Raw genomic sequence first — 20,495 nt, 5'->3', positions numbered from 1 at the left:
AACTACAGGTCTCTGTGTATGTGATCTGAAGTGACATTTATTAATTATTTAGTTCTGTGTGCAGTGCTCTTATTTGATTGCCGCTTTATCTTCTAGTTACTTTAATGTAGCTTGAATTGTCATATATCAGGAAGTAAGGCCCATGAATGCCTTTTGTTACCAGAGAAAAATTTTAAGGTACAGAGAAGAAGAATTAATTTCTATATATATTGCTTCATGCTTCCAGGGATGGGAATACATTCTGTGGGGTTTTTTTGTTTGTTTTCCTAGGAAAAATTAACCCCCTAAATTGCTACTTTGTGTAAGATCTTTTTATGCTGAATTTACTCATGAAGACATTGTGAACTTGTCTTAGTTCCTGGAAGGTAATAAAGTATGCAGAGCTTAAAGTCAGACGTATTACAGATGGCAAAATTTCAGGGATCTTATGAAAAGCAGCACTGACAATTTGGTGTCAATTATATCAGGATTTTGGCTTTTACTGCCCATGTGTTAAATATATGCTAGTACTTCATTGTCTCTGACAATTCAGTTTTGTACTACACTGTATTGAGCTGCTGAATATTTTGGTTTCTGAGAAGTTCTTTACGTCCTACTTCTTTATTAGCTTCAGTGCAAAAGGCAGTAGTGTCTTCCAAATGCTAGGTTTTTCCTGAGGGCTGTGGTAGGCTATGAGCTTTTACCATAGGGTTTCCAAATTCTTTAATGTAAAGTACTTACGTTGAAGATAAAAGGATTTTCAGTTCCTCAGTGGTACAGATGCCACCACTACATCATCTGTGGCCATTCCTGCTGATGTAGTTGCAGATGTCAAATGTGGGGTTTGGAACCTTATTTCCTACCCCCTGCTATCTTGTATCCCAGCAGCAATTACCCTGGGGTGTTGCAAGGGTGGGACCTGTACTGGTACTGGAAGGGGCCATCTGTTACTGTTTCATTCCATGTAACAGAAGTACAGCAGTGCAGAGCTTGAGTCAAGCTGTCAGTAGGTACAGGCAATGGTTGATGGCAATCTGAATAGGTCTGTTCCACTGGGATTTAGCTTAAGCATACTTTCTCCAAAACAAAAGATTCATAATGTAGTTTACTTTAGGCTCTAAAAGGTCAGGTCTTCAGACTTTGCCAGTGATGCTAAATGAAGTGTCTCTTGCTTGGACTTGCATGTAGTAATTTTTCATATTTTCAGAAAAGACCTTTCTTCTATGGCAATCATTCTAATCTGTCAAGTGCAGGGACTGCTAGGTAGTTGCTTTCTCCCCTTTTCTCTAACCTCCCACCCCATCCCAAATAATTCATAAAAAATATTCCTGTCTTGCTGAAACTTTCATTTGTTGTCCGTAGTTCTGCCATTCCCATCATATGTTCTTGTGTGTGGTAGCTCATGCAGCCTGGGCTCTTTCAGCTTCTCCTAAATAGAACTCAAAGCTCCAGTTTAAATTTCCCAAGCAGGTGATGTCTGCTCCGCCTGGGCTTCATGTGTGTGTAGTTGTGCTCCGTTGCACTGTTTCTGTGGAGCTTTTGGTGGTGTGATTATAAGGCAGACATCCTTCTTTGCCCTCCCTTTAATTTCTGTAGCTTCTGTTTCCTAGAAGTTTTTGGCTGCCAGTGCTCGCTGAGGATTTTTGATGGCATACTTTGTTGCTTACTCTCCACTCCTCATAGTAAGCCTCTTCTCCCCTCCCAAATAAGCATGACCCATTATGATTTTTGTGTGTTCTGTATTGTAACACAGCTTTGGGCAGAAGTTAGGCCTGGGCAGGCAACTAGATGTGGAGCCTGAGGGAGCAAACGAGTCAAGTGGGAACATGGGCAGCTGCCCCCCCCCCCGACAGGCTAAAATTACCATTTGGCTGTGCAGCTCAGCTGAGCCTTTTCTTCTCACTGGAGTCGGATACCCTCTGAGCTGCTTGCTTGCTTCTAACAATGCACTGGGTAGTGCAATGAGAAGCAGAGCTCACAGTCAGTAGTTACTGTTTTTTTCTCCAGCTTCTTTTCTATGTGACTTTCCTATGCTATAAATATAATCACTGAAATTAAGAAAAAACAAGACTTCTCTTTCTGCATTAATAATCCAGCCCCAAACTGTAGAGCTTCTCATTTTGGATGCTGCTTCAAAACCACAGCAGAGAAAGCTCTCTTAAGTACATACTTGAGTATTATATGTGATTTTTAGATATCTTCAGAAGATAGTAAGAATGACTTAATGATGGAAAACAATTATTTACATTTAAGAACAAATGCTTGGAGTGGAAGTTTTTTTTGGTGTGGCTAACGTTTACAAACTAATGAAATGTAGGGTATTAGTAGCAGTGGATGTGGGAATTGTTTGTGTTTTAGGACAGTTTCAGTACAGATTCAGTCTTCTTTATTCTGTTCTTCCAATATGGCTTGTTTTTTGCTGTTGAATGAGAACTTTAATCCTGATATTTCTTTAAAGTCTTTAGCCTATTTTTAAAGATTGCTGCAGAACTTCCCAATTTACAATAACTGCAGTTTTTCAGCAGATTTCTGTCAGACAGAAATGGAACAAAACCGGCACTCACTCAGTGTTCTACTGGTATGTGAAGTCCAGAGGCTTTTGATCATTCTGAAAAACTTTGTAAGTACAGTTTCTTATGTGTGTAGTATACTTGACTGAGGGGTATACGAAGTTGTTCTCTTAGACTGACAGCATGTAAGCTGGACTAAGTATTTGCATAATAAAAATAATTTAGATAAAACTTTTTAACATAAGTAATTTAGCATAATGTCATAAATTAATTGAATGGAAAATCTCTGGAACAATCTAGAGGTTCATGTATGGTTGACTATATATTTCCATAATGAAGTAAAAAAATCAATATGTGTTGAAGTATACTATTCTTATACGTAGCATACTATAGTTCTTGCTGATATTCTTCTAAAATCTAGATTTATAAATATTCTATATAAGTGCAGCAATAAGGAAAAAAATCACTGATGTATTGCAACAGTGAAAGAGTTAGCAATAAAGGCTCTAATATTAATTCTGAGTGCATAGTGGCCTGCTGCCAAGGCTATTTAGGAACAGATGTGGCTGAAATAGATACCAATAGTCTGTTTGGGATCTCTGAAGTAAGACATCTGTCAGTCTATCGGTCAGTCAGGAATAATGGAAATGGGAACTGGCTGTTACAAAATGTGAAGTTCCACATTGGTGAAATTCAAAGCTTTTGATTGCAATTCTGACCTGTAGAGAACATATTTTTTATAAGTGTCTTACCTATTGTCAAAATAGGAAACTATTTTTAAGGAAGAGACATAAAAATAAGTAATATGAAGTATATCTGACAGTGAGATGTACATGTATCACATTAATATAAGGCTGTAAAATGTAAATTGGAGGAAGAAGGCATGCTGTTTTAAGCAATCCCATGGTGTCTGAACTTGTAAGACACTCAAATATTTTTCAAGGAAGTTAATAAAATTAAGGTCTTTAAGATTAATACTGCATGAAACTGCAAAAGAATTTATTAATTTACAACTTTTTGTGAAAAATTAAAAATATTTAAGGAAATTTGGTATACTCATTAGAGGACTCTTAAAATAAGTTCTTAATTCAGGCAACTTTGAAACATCATGTCTTGATTCTCTGTGTGTCTTTTATCCTTTATAAGCACATCAGTTCATGACTATGTGCTTTTGGAACAATTTATGCTGTTTCATGCTTTCTGGTATTTTTCTTGTATTTCACATGTTTATGTACCTCTCTGCTTGTGTTGAAAGGGATTAACACACTCTGGGCATCTAATAGTGGCTTTTGTATGTACTTTGATTCTCTACCTTCGAAGAAAGAGATCAGATATTTAAATTTTCATTCTAGAAAATAAGTTTCTATGCTAGGTCTTGCAAATTGTATTTGTGTGTGTTGGAGTTCACCTACATGTCAAGTTGCACTTGTGTTAGTGAGTTGGATTCTGGTACTCTATAAGTTTGAAATAAAATTATTTATTTACCTTCCTCACAAAGTAATAACTCTTCTTCACAATGTTTTCTTTTTAATGCAAAGTCTGAGACTGCTGCCTACTTTCTTTGTCTACGGCAGTTTCTCTCATTGAACTGTGTGTAGGATGTGGTTCTGTAGCACCTTCTCCGGAATAGTTGTGGGGATCATGGTTCCTAATGGATTCTTCTCCTATGGTAAAGTTGTACAAGCATGCTTCCATAGTTGTAACTGTCCATGGTAATAAATGGGTTAGAATTCAGAAAATTATGTTCTTTTGCATTTTCTTATTTTGTATCTTGACAAAAGATGTACTCAGATTGAGACATTTCTATCTTTATTTAACAGTTACAAAATAGAAATACAAATAAAGGAGGATAGTCTGTCATCTGGTCTTGTCGGAGTCAAAATAAACAAAACTCAGAAAAACAATTTTCCTTTCATTGTAGATATCTTATTTGTGAACTATGTATATTACAAGAGCAGCGGGTAAATAATTGATGTTGCTGCAATTATGCAAAAAGTCAAACAAAAAGGTACTGGATAGAAGGAATCACTTTCTGTTTGCTGTTTCATTTAGGTATATCTAACTATATTATGCACTGCTTTTAGAAGAAATTTTTTACTTAAATACCCATAGTGCTCTAAAAATATGTTTATCCTTCTTAGACAATTTATAAAAAAGCCTATATGGCTGATTATCTGAGAACATAAACCTGAATAACTGAATAGTCTTTGTGTACATTAACGTTAGTGGGTTGTGGAACTAATGTTTTCCTTTCAAGGAAATCAGTGGTCCTGTTTTTTATGACTTATAACAGTATGTGCGGACAAAAAACCCATAATGTGTTGAGTATCTGATACATGTATTACCATATTGCCATAAGGAACTGCTATTATGTTAGACACCAACTGATTTTGTGATAGTGTTGGATTTCTCTCACATATGCTTATGTTTTTGTACAGATGATCCTTTAGGAACATCTGCTAGCTTTGTGGTGGTATCTGCTGTTTCCTTTCAAAATGTGACCTTTTTGTCATTTACTGCTGGGACTGCTATAGAATTGCATTATACTAATATCTTTTTCTAAATTGATTCCCCTCTCATAGACACTAACTGTCAATTTTTTGAGTTACTTTGGTTTCACCAACTGTAAAGTTGATAAATTAACCTCTTAAAATACCATTTAATTTATTATATTATATATATATATAAACAAAAATACCAAACAAAAACAACAAAACCCAAACCAAAACAAAAAAACTACAAACCACACCTGCTAACTTGAAATAAGTGACTAGAATGCCTTCCTTCCTGCTGTTTAGGTGGTCTCAAAAATACTTGCATCTGCAGACTATAAGGATGGTATTTCTCAAACTATTTCATTAGGGAAGAAATTTTGGAACTCTACTCTTGCAGTTTAGGAACTCTTCACCCTTTACGTGTAGTGCAGATAATATCCTTTGGACAGCAATACCAGTTCAGGATCACATCTTCAAGTGTAGCTGAATAAGTGAAATTGCAAGCACAGCAAAAATTCAGCTGTGCATGTGGCACTGCAATCGGCAGGGAAATAATGACCCTGTAAATGCAACCAAAAATGGATTCGTAGTGTGCTGAAAACTCCTCCTCTTGGATGAATCACCCAAATGTATGATAATGCCTCTTCCACATATGGATGTTATCTGGGTAACTGGGTTTTATGTAGTTAACAATGTCTTCGACTCTTAATTGTATTTCTTATTTCTGCACTCTGGCTGAGCATAGAAATCCTTTTTGTAGGACTTCAGATTTACTATCAAACTGATTTGCTGTGGCCCTTTGCAAGAAAAGAAAAAAGTGTTGATTTTTTGCAATTTGAAAAAGTGGCTGATTATTTTGTTTCCAACATAGGATATATGCTTGTATAGAGATAGTACTTTCACATATTATTCATGGTGTTAAAAATTAAATGGTATTTAAGTGTGCATGAGACTTAACATAGTTTAAAAAATAATTAGGCTTCTGGTACTTCTTTAGCTTCATTCATTGATTCGCCTTAACATCTATTACTAGTTATACTTTTTGCTTCAAACTGGATTAATTTCAAAAGTGATCTTGAAGTTAAAGTAATTAACTTTATACTTTTCAGTGACAATTCTGCTAAAGGCAAAAAATAGTTAACTCATTTAAAATGCATTTGTGGCTTTCTTGATTGAACCTAAATTTCTTTATGAACATGGATTTCGTTATTATCGAAGTACTCAGGTTAAAAATGCTTTATTGAATGAGAACATTTTGCTTCATCTAAGGTCTCATGGTAACTGTTTTTCTATTGTGTTTCCTCATGGAAAAAAATCCCACCCTCCCCCATGACTTAAGTTGAGCAAAGCAACAGGAATTGTCACACAAACCTAGAAGTTTTGTGATACTGGAATTATCAATATCACCAGCTCTCCTTTGGAGAAGCATCAATAAGCTGTGTTTCACACAACATGCCAGTTCCCATTACTTAGATACAGTTATTGGGAGTGGCTTGTTCACGGTGTAGGACAGTATTAGCTGATTTCATCTTTCGGTAATGAGTTTGGTGTTTGGAGATGAGTGCATTTGTTTGAAGCCTTGAGCTGTATTTTATCTTTATCCTACTTGTAAGTGGGCGGGCTTAAAAATGCCTATGTAAAGACTGAGAGGGTGCTTCTGATTTTATTCCTTCCCCGAATTTTCCTATTTTTTGTTCTGTTTAAACAAAGTCCTCACTTTATTCTTTGGATGGGTTTTTGATTAAGTATTTTTTTCTGTGTGATCTACTTTTGTCATCCTAGCTGAATATTGTGAAATATTTCAACAGTGTCTTCTGTAAATGCCAAATATTGAGTGTTATTTTATTAATGTTAGAGAGTAAAGAAAACAAAAACAAAGCACAGAACTCATGTTGAGCTCTTTATGTATATCTATCAATGACAACATAGCTCTTAGCAACTTCGATGCAATAAATATGTAAGCCCTTAAGTTACAAAATGAAGAAAATATTTCAAGCCACACTTAACTTGGAGATTTTGTAATATGATTGTAAGCCAAAGCATGTAGAATGATTGTAAGCCACAATGCTTAATTTTTGTAAAATTAGAGCTCAGAAACCAGAATGGATCCCAAGTTATTCACATGATCCCAGGATAACTTGTATAAGAATTCAAAATTATTTTCCAGGCCCACCATGGACTTTGTTACAAGCAAAAGTTAGTTTTCCTTACTAGTAGTATGGAGGCTGCGCTTTTCTCTCATGTTTTTTAGTGGTAACAGACACAGAAAAAATGTTTGATTTTTTTTTTTTTTTTATTATTATTATTATTTTAAAGGAAGATAAAAAGTGTTTTAAAAAAATCTAGGTCTGAATTTTCATGTGAGCATTGATGTATGGTATGCCTTTCTGTAAGGCATTTGAATAAAGAAAATTCTACTACTTCTGTTGAAGATCTGATGCAGCTTCCTCCTTCCCCTGTCTTCTTGTTTGGTTATAGATGTAAGAATATATTAAATCTCTGACAAAAAAAATACTGTAACTTGGTTTACCTCACAATTCTTTAATCTAGCATGTGGCTGTTTCCTCCCTGTGTTGCGATTTGAAACAAATGGTCAGTTCATGAGCAGAGTTTGATGCCAAACTCTGAATTTCCCAGCTTTTGTTTATTTGGGTTATGTAAGATGATAGTTATGTGGTTTTCAGTATGGAGTAGTTGCCATAGTTGTCAGTTTATTTGAACTGTGACTATATATCTCTTTTGTGAGTCCATACACTGAAGTGAATATCGGAAAGTATGCTTTGTGAAGCTCAGAAAATGCAAAGCAACAGATGTTATGTACTGCACAATTATGTGTATCCTGGAAACAGGTCTTTGCACAGTGCAGACAGTCTTGGAAAAACAAAATTTGACATACAAATGGTCAAGTTAAGGGTTACAGCAGTAGATACTTATGACTAAATGTAATGCTGTTTTGCAGATACTGTTCTGAGTTTGAGTAATTAAGTGCTCATCATTCTATTAAAACCCCCTGTCTGACAGATGTTTAAAAATCATCTTTATATTTATATTTTGCAGTGTTGTTTTAGTACAGTAAAATAGAAATAGAATAACTATTATCACTTAATGTTGTAGGAAAATGGCTTTAAAAAAAAAGCCTATGTCATTTTAACTTAAGTGAAAATTCTTGTGAATAAATTGTTAAAAGTAAGTAGAAAAAAATTCAAGATAACTGGCTTTCTGGGTGAGAACAGCACATCTTTGCCTGGCTGATCTGTTGACTGTTCAAGATTGTTCAAAATGAGATGGCTCCTGTCTAAGTCCTCTCCCTGGTATGGTGTTTGTCACAGGGCCTGTTGGTGACTTGTCAAATAGCTCTGTCAAGAAAGGTACTGAAAAACTTCATACTTGGATGGTTTTGGACTTCCCAAAGGCCTGTTCTGTCACATTTACATATAGTAACTGGGGGTGAGCTAATTAGCTAGGGATCAAAATAATCAATGCACCACTGAATACTACACTAACAGTTAGATGGCTATAGATGGTGGTAACTCGTGTCAACATCAAACTTTGAACAGATTTATGGCTTCATTTAGCAAATTCTGCCATTGACACATCCCAGGGTAAACCTAAATATATTGATATGTTACAATAATCAGGAAAAGGCTGTATATAGATGTCTATTTTTAATTTGGTAATATTTTAATTAAAGGAAAAAGAATGCTTCTGCATATTTAATGTGAAAGATACTGATTCTTCATCACTTAACTGCAACACACTCATTAAACAAGGCTGTGATTAAACTAAGAATATGTGATGGAAGAACAGTAATAACTAAGGTTGCTTTAAAAAACAATGAAAAGAGTACCTGATAAATATTTGTAGGGTGTTGATTTTTTGTTTGTTTGTTTACTGTAGTACAAATATAAGTGAAATGAAAAGGTGTTACTAAAGGTGTTGTGGTTTGGTGATTTGTAGGTTCTTTTGTGGTGGTGGTGGTGTTTTTGTGTGTGTGTTTGTGTTTTTTTTGCCCCACTTACATTTGTTGAGGAGTAAATTATTTAAAATATGATGGAAACAAGCAGGTGGTGTTTTTGAAATTTTGTCCCTAGGTCTCACTTGTTTTGTGGAAACTATTAGTGGAATGTATGCACAGCAATTCAGTACTGAACTTAACAACGTAATTAATACACATTTGTTTGTTTTTCTTGCTTAAAGCAGTTACTACTTTTTTGCCTTTGCAGTTTAGCAGTCTTAGTTTGTATGCAGGAGCAGACTAGTAAAATGAGTAGAAAGAAAGCTGTTCTTAAATATGTTTCTCTTTGTTTTATGTTTCTAATATTTGTTTTCTTTGTCTAATTCATAGCCTGCCAGAAAATTTCCTAGTGCCTTTGGTATGTTAACAGTGTGGTCTGCAAGGAGTGTGGATGAGAAAAAATTATGTGGGATAAACATGGAAAAGCAAAAATGCTATATTTGGGGGACTGTTAAAATCAAAGTGAAAAAACATGTAGAGGTTGTCAGTTACGTCCTACAGCACAGCTTCAGACCCACGTCCGTTCTACAGATTTGACCAGACAATGCGACAGTGAGTCCAGGAGTTGATATAATTAAGCATAGTGTAATGTACTGATCTCTTATTTGAATGCCATCAGCTTGGGATCAAGATCAGGAGCTGTGGCTACATGGTTCCACATTAGGAATGGGTTTATTATGTGGAAAATGTCATCTGTCACTTAAACAGTTGTTAGGTTTATTATATTAAGGATCATTAGGACATAAATAGAGACTAAACCAGGTGTTTGTATGCTCTATAAATGAACATTTATTTAACAATGTCTTGAATATTGTGTGCAGTTCTGGTGTTCTCAACAAGGATGATGTGGGACTGGAGAAGGTTCATGGTGTGACAGTGAGTGATGGTAAGGAATAGCTCCTCGATGAGGGTGACACAACAGACTAGGCCAGCACTTCTTGGTTTGAAAGGGAGTCTGTTGAGATGAGGCTTGGAGAAAGTAGATGGCAAGGGCTTTCTATCTTCCAACAGAAGACATACAGTGCATTTAATAGGCTAAGAAGAACCAGACTCAAAATAATCATGCAGCAAGGGAACTGCAAAACTTACTGCCAAAGGATATTGTAAATAATAAAAGATTTTGTGGATTCAGCTGGAGATGGAAGGCCTAATTTAAACGCTGTTCAATGTGAAGAAATGGCAGTCAGTTCAGAGTGTCCCAAATGAAAACAGGTGAGGAGTGGAAAAGTATTGGTGGAAATTAGAATAAATGCTTGCTTTATTCCTTCTCTTTTCTTAGCATCTGCTTATGGCTGTGGTTTGACACAGGATACTGGGACAGATGGACTTTTGCTCTGACCTGGTATTCCTGGTCTTAGGTACCAGAAACCGGTTAAATTATATTTAAATGATACTTTATGTAAAAGTGCATTCTGAACTAGTCTGTAACTCCATCTCTATTTGCACTACTGAATTAGCTTTCCTGTTAGAATTTGACCTTCAGTTTTGCAAAGTGCTTGTTTTTATCAGTGGATCAATAAGCTTAAAGAATGTGTGTTCTTTGACAAAATATCAAGAGGTTATTTTTATTAAATATTGTTAAGAATTAAAATGCAGTAGCAGACTGTATAGGAAACCCATATTTCTTAGCTATAAGTGCCTTAAATACTGCTCGTGTGTACATTTATAATTAATATAGTCTTGTGTGGGTGTTGTTTGTTTTGTTTGGTTGGTTTTTGTGGAGAAGGGAAGCTAAATTCCAAATACAATAGCTACACTTGTACAGGATATTAGTCCAAAACCATTGCAAACAATTTCAGAGGAGTAATTAGTTTCATCAACCTTAAGATTAAGAAAAAGTGCAAATTTAATATGCTTTAGATTGTGTTTTTCCATAAATCTCTTTCAGAAGACTTCAGATGTTTACAGGGTGAAAGATGACCCTCAAGGTAAAACATTCCATTCATTATGTCAACAGTTTGAAGATGTGTGCCAGGGTATCTATAGCAATTAATTCTTGAACACAGGTGGTGATAATTTTCTTCCACTGGTTCATGTTAAGGCTAAGTCAAAGGTTATTGTCTGATTTGTAATGTGTGGAAACTCAGATTTGTTCAATTTACTTTTAAATGAGCAAGGTAAGTTTAATATTGAGATAGAGGAAAATTTAGATAGAATAGTAACAATAAGGTACATAATGTGCAAGTGCCTGTTGGAGACAGTCTGAAGATGCATCTCTTAGTTGCTGTATGGGTGCTGTAAATACAAATCTCTCTCTGATCCTGTGACCATATGCAGGATTTTTATGCTGTGAGTAAAATTCTTAGCATCTGCAAGTAAGAGATTTACTTCAACCTCATAGTGCTAATCCCAGTACATGTGTGTCTGTGTGGTGTAATTCTAGCATTTATAAGTTTGGAGGAACAAAAATTCATGTGTATTATGAGAGGTTTGAATTGTATCTTTGTCATCTGACATGTGTTTCTCCAACAGTGAAAGCTCATCTGAATTTTTTTTTATATGTCAATCAGTAGTCTTTCTGTTTGATTTTAGTATTTCTTGATACTAGGATTACTAGGATTAGGAATAGGCTGTGATTAGGAGTAGTTATGTAAATGTGGTATGTAGTTACAGTTACCACACTGGAGTTAAGAGGAGTAGACAGGGTATGACAAGGAATTGGCTTAAAATGGATAGGAGACTGCTTGTTTGAGACTGTTGATGCACACAGGGAAGCAAAGAATACATCATGGAAAATTTTTGGATGTTGTTTTGACTAGTGGCTCTGTTTTGAAGAAGTTGGTATGCCTGTCAGAAAATATGTAGGTTTCTATATGTAACATAGTATAATACAGGGTGTTTCAAAAAGATGGACCCAATTTCAAATCACTATATCTCTGTTTGGGACAAATTCAACTACCATCTCGAAGTTGTCGGTACAGCAGGTGGAGGGAACACAGAGCATTTATAAAAAGGTTACTTGATAACTCTGTTAAACCATTTGTAAATTTTTATGTTGTTGTAACATGTTGCCATTGTGAAATACACTGCTTTGAAATTGGGTCCATCTTTTTGAAACACCCTATAATGTATAATGCTTGATGTAAAAGTGAAAGTTATTTCTATGATGATAGTTACTTTTGAATTTAATGGTACTTAATGCTAAAATTTTATTCACTAAATACTTCATGGATTCTGCATGTTCTTTATAAAATACATTAACCTATTCTACTTTATGCACTTGCTATTACACAAAAAAAAAAACCAAGATAAAGATCTTTTGATTTTTGAGAATCTCATGGAAATTTCAAATAATGTGTTTCAAATGACTCATTATCATTTGTTCTTATAATTCCTGAACTGTATAACAACATAAAATATTAAAACAACTCATAGCACTGGCTTTATCTGATAATTTCTGAGTGTATTTTGATTTCCAAAATAGCATTATATATAATTTTATTAAAGTCTAATCAGATATTCCACAGAATTATTTTTTTCTGGAAAACATTTTGTAGAGCTGATGATACACTTTGTCAGTGTCTTATGTACATGGTTCAAAATTTAAATTAACTTAAAGAGATTCATTATTTACAATTTGGGGTTTATTTCAACATAAGTGTATTGCAGTGTGTCTTCAACAGTTCTGCTGCTAAATGAAGTAAGCATATATTTAGCTTGCTGTGCAGATACATGGGCACAGGTGGACATCTTGGTAGTGTGCACCATGCAGTGAAACACATGGCGCTACACAACATGGGGCAAAGAGCATGCAGTTTGAATTAGAAGTCATTTTATAGATACCATATAAATTTGTACTTGCTCATGTATGGACTGTAATTTCTAAAAAGGGTGTTTATGTTTTTATGTTGAACATTTGTGATACATCACTCTAATGTAGTTGTCCTTTGTGGAGCGAGACAGTATTGTTTGAGCCTTTTTATGTCAATTTTTTAATAATTTATCTTTATAACTGCTTTTGTCTATATTTATAGTAACATTGGCACCCTGTGTACAGAAGATACGATCAATGCTGAAAGGAAACTTGCATCCATCTGGAAGCAATAAACTTTTCTAAAAGACTGCACAGTGTTACTTAATCCTGTGATTTCTTACTGTGAGCGAAATTAGGGTTTGGTTCAGTTGTGTCACATCATATTGGTATCAAATTTTTTGTGAAAGCTTTGTCATAGTATTAAGCTACAAACAAAATTTTTAAATTGATGAAAGCCTGAGAATGTGATTTCCTCAGTCACAGGATTATGCATCGCTGCAAATGTAGTCAATTCTGTATAATAACAATCATTGTAATACCAGAAAGCCGCTGGAGTGTTGCATTTTGTAAGCATTCTCTTTAGATAAAGGGCTAATTTGTGTATTGCACAACTGCCTAAGTATACCTTAAATTTTGTGTTGTGTTCAAAGTAATTTTTGTTCTATACCTATGTGTCGAAATATTTTACAAAGTTAGAGAAATATGAACAGTTCCTCTAAGAGGAACAAGGACACAGGAACATGTATGTTATGAAGATCATGTAAATTTTTTTTTTCCTTTCTTTCAAGTCTGTTACAGGTGTGTTGTATATGAACAAAACCGGATTCATTCACCTCTGCAGGCAAAGCAGTGTAGCTTACATTCTTCCTATTCCTATATGGCAACTGAACTGAAGAGCATTGGAGTGAGGGAAAGGTTTTATGCTTGTCAGAGGATTCTGGTGGGGCTGCTCCCATCTCTTACCCTTGGGCTAGTGCAGAAGGTCCAAATAGGATGATACAAAGGATGACTGAGTATATGAAGAAAGCTCCTAGAAACATAGACCAAAGATCAGTGAGGAACAAGCCGAACATGTAGCTGTTAATCAGTGAGAAGTTCATGGATGAGTTCATGTAGCAGCTAATAGCTGTGATTTAATAGCTAAAAACTAATATACATGAATTGCTGATAGTTTATAGAAGGAAATTGTCCTGTGTTTAGAATGGTATGTGTCCGTTCTTTTTTCCTGAAGGAAATGTTGGATTGAAAATAGTTTCTAGAAAAGATCAGAATTCAAGTATTGGAGGCATGTGGAGTTCTCTGAAAGTGGGACACTAATATTAAGCTTTATGGATGGTTTCTAAGTCTGTATTTGAGGCTAAAGCAAATCTCATGCCAATAAGAATCCAAGTAGAACCAATCATTAACTTGTTTTTGATAAAACTCAGTGACGTCATGTGGCCATAAAAGGCTGTTTTGATTCCCCATGTCCCCCTTATTTTCTGAAATGACAGAAGTAATTGCTGTGATTATGACATAAATTAGTAGGTACAAAACGTGGTAAGTTTTTTTTAAGGAATATGAAGTTGAGCTCATGTTTCCTCTTTGGGATTTTTTAGTATCTTTCAGTTCTGCTACCCCATTGTATTAAAACATGTAAGCCATTAGATCCCAGTCTTAGGCTTTATGTCAGAAATCTATCTCTTTTAATGAATTCCATTATACGATGGTTGTACTGTTGGACTAATCATTTAATCTGGTGCTTGTGTTTGCAGAGGTTTTACAAAATGATGTAAATCATTGATGTTTGTTACCCTGTTATTCTGAACTTTGTTATGTCACTCCTTTCACTTATTACATGAAAAGCCTCAATGTTTCAGGTGCTTAATAAAAGGTTTGGTGCTACTTTTCCAATCATATTATGAAATTAGGCACTAGGTAGGCCAAAATCTTAATGTTAGTTGTAGAGCTTTCTATAGTAAGTTTATTTTCAGTGACCTCTTTCTTGATGTGGTATTAATGAGAAAATGTTAACTATAATATTAAAATCAAAGTCTCTGCTGCATGCATCCTGTCAAATGCTTCAGGTTCAGAATCACTCACTGTCTCCCTTGCTTCTTTTCAGCTAGGATTGTTATTCTGCACAGCTTTATTCCCAGTTAAACCTCTTATTTGGAGGGTTATTTTTCATTTTGTCAACTCTTCCTTAAGGTGAAGCTTCTCATCTGGGACAGTATTATGCCTTGTGCTAAGCTTTAATCACACTTTTTCATTGAGATATTTATTTAAGAAGGTATTTGGTTTCTTTTTAAACTACCAGTTTTGGTAAGTTTTTCTGAAGTTCTGCCATTAGCCTGTAATTAATAAGCAAGGTACTTTACTGCTGTAAAACAGAGATGGAACAAGATGTTAATGAAAACTTGATGGATAGATGTCTAATGAGCCTTATTACAAGAAGAAGGGCCTTGTCCATGGCCTGCTGGGCATCATAGAGACTGCTGTGCATTTTCTTATCACTTTGAAGCATCTCTAGTTTCACACAACTCGTGTTGAGCCGGTTGTATTAAACAACTTGTCAGAAGACTAAGCCAGCAAAAAAAAAAAAAGGAAAATGAACTGGACAACCTATGTTACTTTAGGGAGTTGAACTGACTCAGCCTGGTATTGCCAGGTGCCAGATGTAAGGAGAAGGGCTGGACTACATAGTCGTGGCAGGTGAGTGAAGGGTAGGTGCTGGTATTGGAAGAAGCATTAGCAGCAAGGTATTGCATTGGCTTGGCAAAATACGTCATTTCACCCTCAGATTCTCTGGAGGAGGAGAATGAAAATTGGCTGTATTCCTGTCAGATGTTTTTAAGCTCAATTTTCTGCCCTGAAGGAATGCAGCTGTTGCTGCAAGTGAATAGCTGCCATTAAAAGATTAAGTTAGTAGCTACACACCGCTTTTAATCTCCATCTCTGGAGGAACTGAGGTTCACCTCTTTAATACTTTGTAGTACTTTCTGAACTTCTGGCTGTTTCCAAAGAGGTCATTACACACAGTTTGAGAAACGTTTTTCTATACTAGGGCCTCAGTTGTGTTGTGCTTCTCTAGGAGGACTGGAGTAGTGCAAATGTAATCTTCGAAGGAAAACCAGCTGCTCCCCAGTCTGGCACTTGCTGTACCTTGTTCTCCTCAGTTTACCCTTTTAAACTCTTGGCAAGCAGAAAGTGCTATTTTGTTTTCTCTGCTTGCAGAAGAGAGTAAGAGGCATAACATCAAATTTTGCCAAAGGTGTTGCATGACCTGTCTTTTTGAAACATAAAACCCTTGAAAATTCAGGAGTTCCGAAAATAGCTTTTATGTCTCATGTTTATGGTCTTTAAATTAATGTTAAATAGCCTGAAAAGCTATATAGTGATTCTCAGCTCTTCTGGCAAGGATGACTATATGTGCTCCTTTATATTTGTCATTGCCACTTCTTCTTAATCAAAGTTGTAGCTGGAAACTCTGTAGAGCTTTTATGAACGAGGTGTATGCTACTTATTGTGCTCTGTGGGCTACAATAGGGGGAAAAAAAGGGCTTAATAGTTAATGAGTTAATAGTTACTCGTTTACATGTATTAGCTAGACATTATCATATTAATTTTAAATATTACTAAGCCTAAATTTGTAGTCATATTGTCAAAACCAAAATAATTTTTATTCTGTTTATTTCTTTTTTGGTGTTATATTCATGCAGTTATATTTTATTGCATATAATGAATGGTTATTTTGAAAATAGCATTCATACAGTGCAAGATGATCTGTAATCAGTTCTACAATAGCTACTGTTGATTGCTGTATTTTCTTTGGTATAGTTTTGGTGATTTTTCTTCTAATTATTTCTGTAATGTTACACTGCACTCAGCTAAAGCAATCAACTATTAATGAAGTAAACTTGGAGAGCATAATGGGATAGAGAACCTTAAATGTGTAAGAGATTTATCTATTAAATGTAGTTAAGTGGGACTAGGTGTCTTGCCAAAGGTCATAGGAAGAATTTATGGCCAAGGGAGTATAATAGGTTTTCCTTAATGTCCAGTTCTTGTACTTGAATTATACAGCCACGTTTCATGTACATTTTCTACTGTATCCCATGTACTCCAGAACTTTGCAGTAGAAATTAATTCTGCAAATACCACTTCTAGATGTTGGGCCTCTGTTGAAGGAAAACAGTCCCAATATAAATGTTTTGCTGTTGAAGTGTCTGAGTCAATATTTTAATACTATATTTCTCTTTACAAACTCATATTTTTCAGTAGTACTGCTTTTTTTTTGTGTACGTTTTCATCAATTTTGCTTTAAAATTGAGATGATCTATTTGTTTAAAACTTAGTTTAACACTCTTAACTAATTAAAATTTGGTTTGGTATTTACAATTAAACTGTATTTGAGTGAATTAGCCCCTTATCCTTTGATTTAGCTCAGTGTGGTGTACTTAGACAAATTTTCATTAAATAGATTAGACGAGCATAAATAGGAAAAACGTAGGATAGTCCCATTACTTGAAATCAGTGAGGAGATAAATAGGGGCATAAAACTTCCTAGAAATTCACATATCTGGGCAGGCTTTTTTTCATGCTGTATTTGGAAAAAAAAGTGGACATGTGCAGAAACTGTGAGTACAATTAGCGTCAAGCAGATAAATCCAACTCTAATCCTGTTTACGCTCTACATCAGACAGATGTGCTGAGATTGATTTAGACAAGCCCTTGGCTTATAGTAATTTTTTTTTAAGTGCCATATATTCTGTTTTTGTTAGATCATTGTTAAATGTTAAGTGCTGTTAGTTTTACTCTTCCTAATGCCTGTAACCTACTTTATACAGGTTCTCTCTCTGCTTTCATGATGACATGGCAGCCTGGTAGAAGAGATTATCTTTATTCCTTGTAATTAAGTTGACTTTTTTTTTCAGTAGATACAACAATGGGAAGTGGGTACTGAATTAAATAAATAGCATGATATCTAATAGATGTATGCTTAAATCTCTTGTAAGAACAGATGGTACCCAATATCTTTCTAAGTAATGTGAGAGGACAGTTAATGTCCTGAAACAGCTAGCAATAACCAATATGATACTAATGAACCAATAGGTGTTTTTAAGTTGAAAAAAGTGTCTAATCCAATATATACTTTATTTTTAGAATAAACTTAGTTGTTATCACATACTATAAATATTTCATAAATGTAGCTCATGACTTATTTTTTTTTAATCTGAATTGTTTTATAAAATTTTACTGCACTTGTGATGATGTTATTTTCAGTAAAAACAGAAGATGAAAATTATAGAATATGCCTAGGGACTTTTATGCAGATTTCTTTTCAACATTAGTAAAAATTGGCTGTCCTAATTCTACTAGCTAGTTCAATAATTCCTCTACAATTTAAAACTTGAGGATAACGCTTTTGTATGATTCAGTATTCCTACAGTTTATATGGTTCTCCAAGCTGTATATGAAAATATATTCCAGTAAAACAACTAGAGTCAAATACTGGTTTTGAAAGTGTAGTGCAGCCTAGTAAGAATGTATTATTTTAATTTTCAAAAGTTTTGATGTGCATCTGAACAACACAAGAATTTGACAGGTACAGAGTAAGAGGAAGATGTCAGGGAAATAAATATCAGACTGAAAAAGCAGCACGAAAACAAGACTAGAAAAGCCTTACCCGCTTCATGACTAAATGTCATTCTATGAAAGCTAGTAGGGGGAATAAAAAGTATTTTAACAGGCTTTCATTTGACCTGATTTGTGCAGGACAAATAGGCTAATGTTTGTGATTTATTTGTGATGTATACACATAACCTTAGCATAACAGAATTTGTGATATTCTCAGCAAAACTAACAGTTTAGTTCAAAATGTTGTTTGTTTAAAAATATTTCAAAAGCAAACTCATTTAACATACTTGTATTGGTCTGGGGGAATAAATGCTGCAGCTCTCTGCTGCAGAACAGCTCTTATACAGGGTGTTTCAAAAAGACATACCAAATGTGAAATTACTATGCTTTGAAATTGGGTCTGTCTTTTTGAAACACTTTGTGTTTCACATCTTTGTTTACCCATTTTCCCAAAGCTTTGAGTTTGCGTGCTCGAATTTTCAGTGTTTTGTATATCTGACAGTGAGACTTTCCAGAAAAAGATAAGCAGACCTCTTTGGAAATGCTGTTTTTAAAATTAAAACAAGTCTTAAATAAAGGTAATAAACTATGTAAGTCTAGGTAAGTGATTCAGGACGTCACAAATACATGTTTCATTTAAGGCCTACAAAGACTATTTACACCCAGATGTTTTAGAAGAGCAATACAAATTTTGAAAAAAAAAAAAAAAAAGAGTCCCCAGATTTGGTAATGTTAGTATTAAGGTTGCTTGTACAATGTCCACTCACCCTTTGAGTGCATGTAAAATCAGAGTTCAAATGGAATCATACAATTGTTTTTTTTTTCCCCCTCAGTGCCCCAGTTTCATTCAATGTATCTTATAGAAAGCACTTTTACAGCAGTTATTATAGTATTTTAACTTTGTTTTGTTTCATATTTTGTCGAGTTGCCTTCTGTTTATTTTCTGCACACTTCTGAAACTCTGCACTACAGGCAATTTCCCATATACTATCTCAGCGCACACAAACATTTACTTGTCACAGTATTCTGGCTTATTATGGAGAGGTTTTAGTCCAATTTTACACCTTAGTAGCTGACACATGCAGAAATTAACGTGGTAAAATGTATGTGAAATACAGTAAGGTCATGCTTCTATCTGCAGTAGGTTATGGGTATGGAACAGGAACAATACTAAAATGGGTTGGTTGACAATTGTTGAGAGAGGCAGTACAGACCTGAGCTTCAAGCCATGATAGCATTGCTGAGGTACAGTCCTTCAGGATTTCTGGATAGAAAGATGGTCACTGCATAGTTTGGTTCAAGAAATTATGTTGAGAAATGCCAGTTTCAAACTGTTACAAGAATTCCCACAGGCTTCATTTTCCTGCTCAGAAAATGTATGACTTTCTGAAGACCTCAGCTTCATGTGGTATAATGAAATAGGTGATACCTGATTTTGCAGTCTCACACCTGCAGAGCTGTCTATCTTCTCCAGGAAGACAGTCAAAATACTCTTCTGGAGCTTCTCCCTGGCACTTTAGTACAACACGCGGCAAATATTCATCAAACAGAATCTGTTATGGCTTTTCCTATTGAGAAACCACTTGACTGAGCTGTTGCTAGATTTGAAAAATGTTTCTGGTTTCTAGTTTTTCTTGCCTTGGGCTGCAAAGGGATCTTTATTTGTCTAGCATATCAGATCTGCTGTAATTACAAAGGAAGCAGGGAAACTTTTTGTGTCCAGAGTATCAGATACCTACAGGAACAGCAACTATTTTCCTTCACTCTGTGTATTGAATTTATTTTTGAGGAATCAGGTATTTTACAGGTCAAGAGAACAGAAAAAGGAAAAGCCTGTAGCACAGTAGTTTGGTTGCTACATCTCCAATAGGAGTTTGGAACCACTGTCACTGAAGCGATAGTGTCTGCAGCCACAGGGGCTGTGTGTAAAACAGCCCTGAGATAAGAAAACCTTCACCCAGTGTTCCAGTCTCACACAAACCGCCCCTGGGGTGAGGGTTTTGAACTGTCGTAAGAACTTTTGAAACGATTTTTCTTTTACTTGTCTTCTGAAGTAAGTTCATAACTCAAAAATGAAAGATAAGATCGGTGACATATTTTTGGTTTATTTTTCTATTTTTGCT

General features: G+C 35.0%; 1 protein-coding gene across 5 annotated transcripts in view; it reads left to right on the top strand.

Moving 5' to 3' along the window:
• CERKL (ceramide kinase like) overlaps window positions 1-20,495 on the top strand; it is a 68,548-nt gene that overhangs the window by 1,803 nt on the left and 46,250 nt on the right. The gene's annotated exons all lie outside the window — the stretch shown is intronic.

The sequence above is a fragment of the Columba livia genome, chromosome 7 (genome assembly GCF_036013475.1).
Source record: "Columba livia isolate bColLiv1 breed racing homer chromosome 7, bColLiv1.pat.W.v2, whole genome shotgun sequence".
Classification (NCBI taxonomy): Eukaryota; Metazoa; Chordata; class Aves; order Columbiformes; family Columbidae; genus Columba; species Columba livia.
The sequence above is the reverse complement of the archived record's forward strand: the minus strand, read 5'-3'. Positions and strand labels throughout refer to the sequence as shown.